General features: G+C 56.9%; 1 long non-coding RNA gene across 1 annotated transcript in view; it reads right to left on the bottom strand.

The window, feature by feature from the left end:
- LOC121274433 overlaps positions 1-6,927 on the bottom strand; it is a 9,518-nt gene extending 2,591 nt beyond the window's left edge. Inside the window, exons 1-2 of the long non-coding RNA XR_005942255.1 lie at positions 6,654-6,927; positions 5,491-5,540 (exon numbers count right to left, since the gene is read on the bottom strand). This is a non-coding gene — a long non-coding RNA (uncharacterized LOC121274433). The remainder of the gene's footprint in view (positions 1-5,490; positions 5,541-6,653) is intronic.
- Positions 6,928-7,569: the final 642 nt, after the last annotated feature.

Genomic DNA, 7,569 nt, shown 5'->3' with positions numbered 1-7,569 from the left:
CCTACACCCCTCCCTATCTCTGTGAACTCCTCCAGCCCCTACACCCCTCCCTATCTTTGTAACCTCCTCCAGACCCTACACCCCTCCCTATCTTTGTAACCTCCTCCAGCCCCTACACCTCTCCCTATCTTTGTAACCTCCTCCAGCTCCTACACCCCTCAATATCTCTGTGAACTCCTCCAGCCCCTACACCCCTCCCTATCTTTGCAACCTCCTCCAGCCCCTACACCCCTCCCTATCTCTGTAAGCTACTCCAGCCTCTACACTCCTCCATATCTCTGTAACCTCCTCAAGCCCATAATACCCTCCCTATCTCTGTAACCTCCTCCAGCACCTACAACCCTCCCTATCTCTGTAACCTCCTACAGCACCTAAACCCCTCCCTATCTTTGTAACCTATCCAGCCCCTACACCCCACCCTATCTTTGTAACCTCCTCCAGCCCCTACACGCCTCCCTATCTCAGTAACCTCCTCCAGGTCCTACATCCCTCCCCATCTCTGTAACCTCCTCCAGTGCCCTACACCCCTCCCTATCTCTGTAACCTCCTACAGCACCTAAACCCCTCCCTATCTTTGTAACCTATCCAGCCCCTACACCCCTCCCTATCTTTGTAACCTCCTCCAGCCCCAAACCCCTCCCTATCTCTGTTACCTCCTCCAGCCCTACACGCCTCCCTATCTTTGTAACCTCCTCTAGCCCCTACACCCCTCCCTATCTCTGTAACCTATCCAGCCCCTACACCCCTCCCTATCTTTGTAACCTCCTCCAGCCCCTACACCTCTCCCTATCTTTGTAACCTCCTCCAGCCCCTACACCCCTCCCTATCTCGGTGAACTCTTCCAGACCCTACTCCCCTCCCTATCTTGGTAACATCCTCCAGCCCCTACACGCCTCCCTATCTCTGTAAGCTACTCCAGCCTCTACAATCCTCCCTATCTCTGTAACCTCCTCCAGCCCATAATACCCTCCCTATCTCTGTAACCTCCTCCAACACCTACACCCCTCCCTATCTCTGTAACCTCCTACAGCACCTAAACCCCTCCCTATCTTTGTAACCTATCCAGCCCCTACACCCCTCCCTATCTCTGTGAACTCCTCCAGCCCCTACACCCCTCCCTATCTCTGTAACCTCCTCCAAACACTACACCACTCCCTATCTCTGTAACCTCCTACAGCCCCTACACCCCTCCCTATCTTTGTAACCTCCTCCAGCCCCTACACCCCTCCCTATCTTTATAACCTCCTCCAGCCCCTACACCCCTCCCTATCTCTGTGAACTCCTCCAGCACCTACACCCGTCCCTATCTTTGTAACCTCCTCCAGCCCCTACACCCCTCCCTATCTCTGTAAGCTACTCCAGCCTCTACACTCCTCCCTATCTCTGTAACCTCCTCCAGCCCATAATACCCTCCCTATCTCTGTAACCTCCTCCAGCACCTACACCCCTCCCTATCTCTGTAACCTCCTACAGCACCTAAACCCCTCCCTATCTTTGTAACCTATCCAGCCCCTATACCCCTCCCTATCTTTGTAACCTCCTCCAGCCCCTACACCCCTCCCTATCTCAGTAACCTCCTCCAAGCCCTACACCCCTCCCCATCTCTGTAACCTCATCCAGTGCCCTACACCCCTCCCTATCTCTGTAACCTCATAAAGCACCTAAACCCCTCCCTATCTTTGTAACCTATCCAGCCCCTACACCCCTCCCTATCTTTGTAACCTCCTCCAGACCCTACACCCCTCCCTATCTCTATAACCTCCTGCAGCCCCTACACCCCTCCCTATTTCTGTGAACTCCTCCAGCCCATACAAACCTCCCTATCTTTGTAACCACCTCCAGCCCCTACACCCCTCCCTATCTCTGTGAAATCCTCCAGCCCCTACACCCCTCCCTATCTCTGTAACCTCATAAAGCACCTAAACCCCTCCCTATCTTTGTAACCTATCCAGCCCCTACACCCCTCCCTATCTTTGTAACCTCCTCCAGACCCTACACCCCTCCCTATCTCTATAACCTCCTGCAGCCCCTACACCCCTCCCTATTTCTGTGAACTCCTCCAGCCCATACAAACCTCCCTATCTTTGTAACCACCTCCAGCCCCTACACCCCTCCCTATCTCTGTGAAATCCTCCAGCCCCTACACTCCTCCCTATCTCTGTTACCTCCTCTAGCCCCTACACCCCTCCCTATCTTTGTACCCTCCTCCAGAATCTACACCCCTCCCTATCTCTGTAACCTCCTACTGCCCCTACACCCTTCCCTATCTCTGTGAACTCCTCCAGCCCCTACACCCGTCCCTATCTCTGTGAAATCCTCCAGCCCCTACACCCCTCACTATCTCTGTGAACTCCTCCAGCCCCTACACCCGTCCCTATCTCTGTAACCTCCTCCAGCCCCTACACCCCTCCCTTTCTCTGTAACCTCCTCCAGCCCCTACACCCCTCCCTATCTCTGTAACCTCCTACAGATCCTACACCCTCCCTATCTTTGTAACCTCCTCCAACCCCTACACCCCTGCATGTCTCTATAAACTCCTCCAGCCCCTACACCCCTCCCTATCTTTGTAACCTCCTCCAGCCCCTACACACCTCCCTATCTTGGTAACATCCTCCAGCCCCTACACGCCTCCCTATCTCTGTAAGCTACTCCAGCCTCTACACTCCTCCCTATCTCTGTAACCTCCTCCAGCCCATAATACCCTCCCTATCTCTGTAACTTCCTCCAGCACCTACACCCCTCCCTATCTCTGTAACCTCCTACAGCAACTAAACCCCTCCCTATCTTTGTAACCTATCCAGCCCCTACACCCCTCCCTATCTCTGTGAACTCCTCCAGCCCCTACACCCCTCCCTATCTCTGTAACCTCCTCCAACCCCTACACCCCTCCCTATCTCTGTAACCTCCTACAGCCCCTACACCCCTCCCTATCTTTGTAAACTCCTCCAGCCCCTACACCCCTCCCTATCTTTGTAACCTCCTCCAGCCCCTACACCCCTCCCTATCTCTGTGAACTCCACCAGCCCCTACACCCCTCCCCATCTCTGTAACCTCCTCCAGCCCCTACACCTCTCCCTAACTTTGTAACCTCCTCCAGCCCCTACGCCCCTCCCTATCTCTATAAACTCCTCCAGCCCCTACACCCCTCCCTATCTCTGTAACCTCCTCCAGCCCCTATACCTCTCCCTATCTTTGTAACCTCCTCCAGCCCCTACACCCCTCCCTATCTCTGTGAACTCCTCCAGCCCTTACACTCCTCCCTATCTTTGTAACCTCCTCCAGCCCCTACACCCCTCCCTATCTCTGTAAGCTACTCCAGCCTCTACACTCCTCCCTATCTCTGTAACCTCCTCCAGCCCATAATACCCTCCCTATCTCTGTAACCTCCTCCAGCACCTACACCCCTCCCTATCTCTGTAACCTCCTACAGCACCTAAACCCCTCCCTATTTTGTAACCTATCCAGCCCCTACACCCCTCCCTATCTCAGTAACCTCCTCCAGGCCCTACACCCCTCCCCATCTCTGTAACCTCCTCCAGTGCCCTACACCCCTCCCTATCTCTGTAACCTCCTACAGCACCTAAACCCCTCCCTATCTTTGTAACCTATCCAGCCCCTACACCCCTCCCTATCTCTATAACCTCCTGCAGCCCCTCCACCCCTCCCTATCTCTGTTACCTCCTCCAGCCCTACACCCCTTCCTATCTTTGTAACCTCCTCCAGCACCTACACCCCTCCCTATCTCTGTAACCTCCTCCAGCCCCTACACCCCTCCCTATCTCTGTGAACTCCTCCAGCCCCTACACCCCTCCCTATCTCTGTGAACTCCTCCAGCCCCTACACCCGTCCCTATCTCTGTAACCTCCCCCAGCCCCTACACCCCTCCCTATCTCTGTAACCTCCTACAGCCCCTACACCCCTCCCTATCTTTGTAACCTCCTCCAGCCCCTACACCCCTCCTTATCTCTATAAACTCCTCCAGCCCCTACACCCCTCCCTATCTTTGTAACCTCCTCCAGCCCCTACACCCCTCCCTATCTTTGTAACCTCCTCCAGCCCCTACACCCCTCCCTATCTCTGTGAACTCCTCCAGCCCCTACACCCCTCTCTATCTCTGTAACCTCCTCCAGCCCCTACACCTCTCCCTATCTTTGTAACCTCCTCCAGCCCCTACACCCCTCCCTATCTCTGTGAACTACTCCAGCCCCTACACCCCTCCCTATCTTTGTAACCTCCTCCAGCCCCTGCAGCCCTCCCTATCTCTGTGAACTCCTCCAGCCCCTACACCCCTCCCTATCTCTGTGAACTCCTCCAGCTCCTACACCCCTCCCTATCTCTGTAACCTCGTCCAGCCCCTACACCTCTCCCTATCTTTGTAACCTCCTCCAGCCCCTACACCCCTCCCTATCTCTGTGAACTCCTCCAGCCCCTACACCCCTCCCTATCTTTGTAACCTCCTACAGCCCCTACACCCCTCCCTATCTTTGTAACCTCCTCCAGCCCCTGCAGCCCTCCCTATCTCTGTGAACTCCTCCAGCCCCTACACCCCTCCCTATCTCTGTGAACTCCTCCAACCCCTACACCCGTCCCTATCTCTGTAACCTTCTCCAACCCCTTCAACCCTCCAAGATCTCTGCGCTCCTCCAATTCCGGCCTCCTGCCAATCCCCCGATTCCCATCGCTCCACCATTGGCGGCCGTGCTTTCAGCTGCCTGGGGGGGTCCTGAGCTCTGGAATTCCCTCCCTTAACCTCCTCTGTCTCTCTCTCACTCTCATTTCAGATGCTCCTTCAATCCGACCTCTGACCGAGTTTTTGGGTGTCTGTCCCTGTCATCTCCTGTACGTGGCCTGGGCTCAAGTTTTCATTATAACGCTGCTGTGAAGCAGCTTGTGGTGGTTACCTCGGCTTTAGGGTGCTATCTAAATGCAAATTGTTGTTTTCCCCTTTGTGTGAAGGTCAGTCACATTTTAAGGCTCTGCCCCCTTGCTCTGGACTCCCCCCACCCAGCCAGAGGAAACAGTTCCTCCCTCTATCACCCCCATCAAATCCTGTTAATCCCAGGATTGAACAAAATACTGCGGATGCTGGAGACCTGGAATAAAAGCAGGGAATGCCAGAGAAATGTCCTATTCTTGTTTCTATGATGTGCTTTCAGAGAGCGCTGACCCTTCTGCTGTCTTTTATGCTGCTATCAGCACCTACTTTAGTCTTTAACACCACCATTAACACTCGCTTTGTCCTGTGCCCATGACAGCTTTGTCAGTCTCTCCTGAGCTCCCCCAACTCACCCCGATCCCTGACACCCTATCTTGCTCCACCCCCCTGTTAAACAGTGTAAAATCCATCATGTCTCTACCGCTCTTCAGCTCTGAAGAAGAGTCACTCGGACTCGAAACATTAAACCTTTTAACTTTAAACACTTTAATTCCGATGCTAGAAGCTATGAAACATTCCCTTGTACAGAGCAGTAAATCCACGACAATATTTACCTGGCAGGGATGGCAGGAATGTGTCCACCTCTACGAAGCAATCAAAGGCCCTAGGACAGAACAGAAGGGGGTTAGGGTTAGGGTTGTCTCTGCAGCATCGCTGTCTCCATGATCGGCTCCCCCCCTCCACAATCTGCTGGACACTGCCTGAGCCTGTCTCGACTGGACTTTGAGTGAGGTATTGGGGCATCTAGTTCCTTGGGACTGACCCCCACCAGCTCGGGACAGGTTTGGCTGTGGCCCCAAGATATCCGAGTGCTTGCAGTGCCCACCAGATGTGCTAGGCCCCAGTGTAGAGCTGGACATCACACACTCCCTCCCCAGGCCCCAGTGTAGAGCTGGGCATCACACACTCCCTCCCCAGGCCCCAGTGTAGAGCTGGGCATCACACACTCCCTCCCCAGGCCCCAGTGTAGTGTTGTTCCATCACACACTCCCTCCCCAGGCCCCAGTGTAGTGTTGTTCCATCACACACTCCCTCCCCAGGCCCCAGTGTAGTGTTGTTCCATCACACACTCCCTCCCCAGGCCTCAGTGTAGTGTTGTTCCATCACACACTCCCTCCCCAGGCCTCAGTGTAGTGTTGTTCCATCACACACTCCCTCCCCAGGCCTCAGTGTAGTGTTGTTCCATCACACACTCCCTCCCCAGGCCTCAGTGTAGTGTTGTTCCATCACACACTCCCTCCCCAGGCCCCAGTATAGAGCTGGGCATCACACACTCCCTCCCCAGGCCCCAGTGTAGAGCTGGGCATCACACACTCCCTCCCCAGGCCCCAGTATAGAGCTGGGCATCACACACTCCCTCCCCAGGCCCCAGTGTAGAGCTGGGCATCACACACTCCCTCCCCAGGCCCCAGTATAGAGCTGGGCATCACACACTCCCTCCCCAGGCCCCAGTGTAGAGCTGGGCATCACACACTCCCTCCCCAGGCCCCAGTGTAGAGCTGGGCATCACGCACTCCCTCCCCAGGCAGCATGGGCTGAACTAGGCCTCAGTATAACCACCCTCCATCCTTCCCCGAGCACCACCGTACCAGACAGCCAAAGACCGGGAAATGCATGATTGAATTCAAGCCAGAAGTTGAAAATTTCCCCCTCCCTCCCCACCCCCAGGGCAATCCAAGGGGTTGGGGTGATGAGTGGGTGGGGGGGTAACCCTTACCCTCTTGGATGTCGCTCTGCTCGGTGCAAAGGGCGGTGGTCTCAGGTACTCCTCTGGGACCCTCTCGTAGAGATTCTCGGCCTGGGGAGGCTCGGGTGCCGGTGGGGTGCGACCAGGCCTGCTGGCTGGGGGGGTCCTGGCCGCCGGCTCTGGCCTGCCGGGGACAGGCCGAGGGCAGAGTCCGTAGGCCGGGTCGTCCAGCTCCAAGCAGCCCCCGGCCGGGCCGCGAGCGCTGTCCGGGGGGTGGAGGCCGAGGCTTCGGCGGGCGGGCTGGGCGTAGGTGGGCGGGGTGGGGGGGAGGAGGGGGGGAGGGGAGGGCCAGCCGGGAGGGGCCGTGGGCAGCGGCCGGGGTGGGAGGTCGGGGGTCGCGGGCGCGCCCTTGGTGGGGGCGGGGCAGTACAGGTTGCCGCGCCTGGCCTGCTGGAGGTCGAGCTCCGAGTACACGTGGTGGAGCTCTCGCCCGCAGGCCAGGGTCAGGCGCTCGTCCGCCCCGTCACGGGGGTCGGCGTAGGTGTGCGTGGTCTCCAGGGCGGTGCTAGGCCTCGGCCCGGGCTCTGTGTAGATGTGCCGCTTGGCCTTGTTGACCCGGGCGTATGTCACGGCCTCCTGGCTGGGCTGGGCAGGACCGACTCCCGCCTCCGCTGGGCAGGAGCTCCGACCCTTCCTCGAAGCGTCTCTCCCCGACGTCCGAGCCTCCGGGATCTGCCAGGGTGCAAGAAGACACGGTTAGGAAACGGGTAGAGCCCTCCAGGTAAACGTCATCTCCCCCACCCCCCCCAACCCCCGGCATCTCAGTGTGGCTCCCGCACTCTCAACTGGAGTCACACGGTTAGAAATGTGGCTACTATCCCACCTCATCAGCTGAGCTCCTGTAGCCAGAATATCTACAGCTTCTACAGCGGCCATCCTTTCAGGC

This window comes from Carcharodon carcharias (assembly GCF_017639515.1).
Source record: "Carcharodon carcharias isolate sCarCar2 chromosome 36 unlocalized genomic scaffold, sCarCar2.pri SUPER_36_unloc_2, whole genome shotgun sequence".
Lineage (NCBI taxonomy): Eukaryota > Metazoa > Chordata > Chondrichthyes > Lamniformes > Lamnidae > Carcharodon > Carcharodon carcharias.
This window is presented reverse-complemented; position numbering and strand designations above follow the sequence as displayed.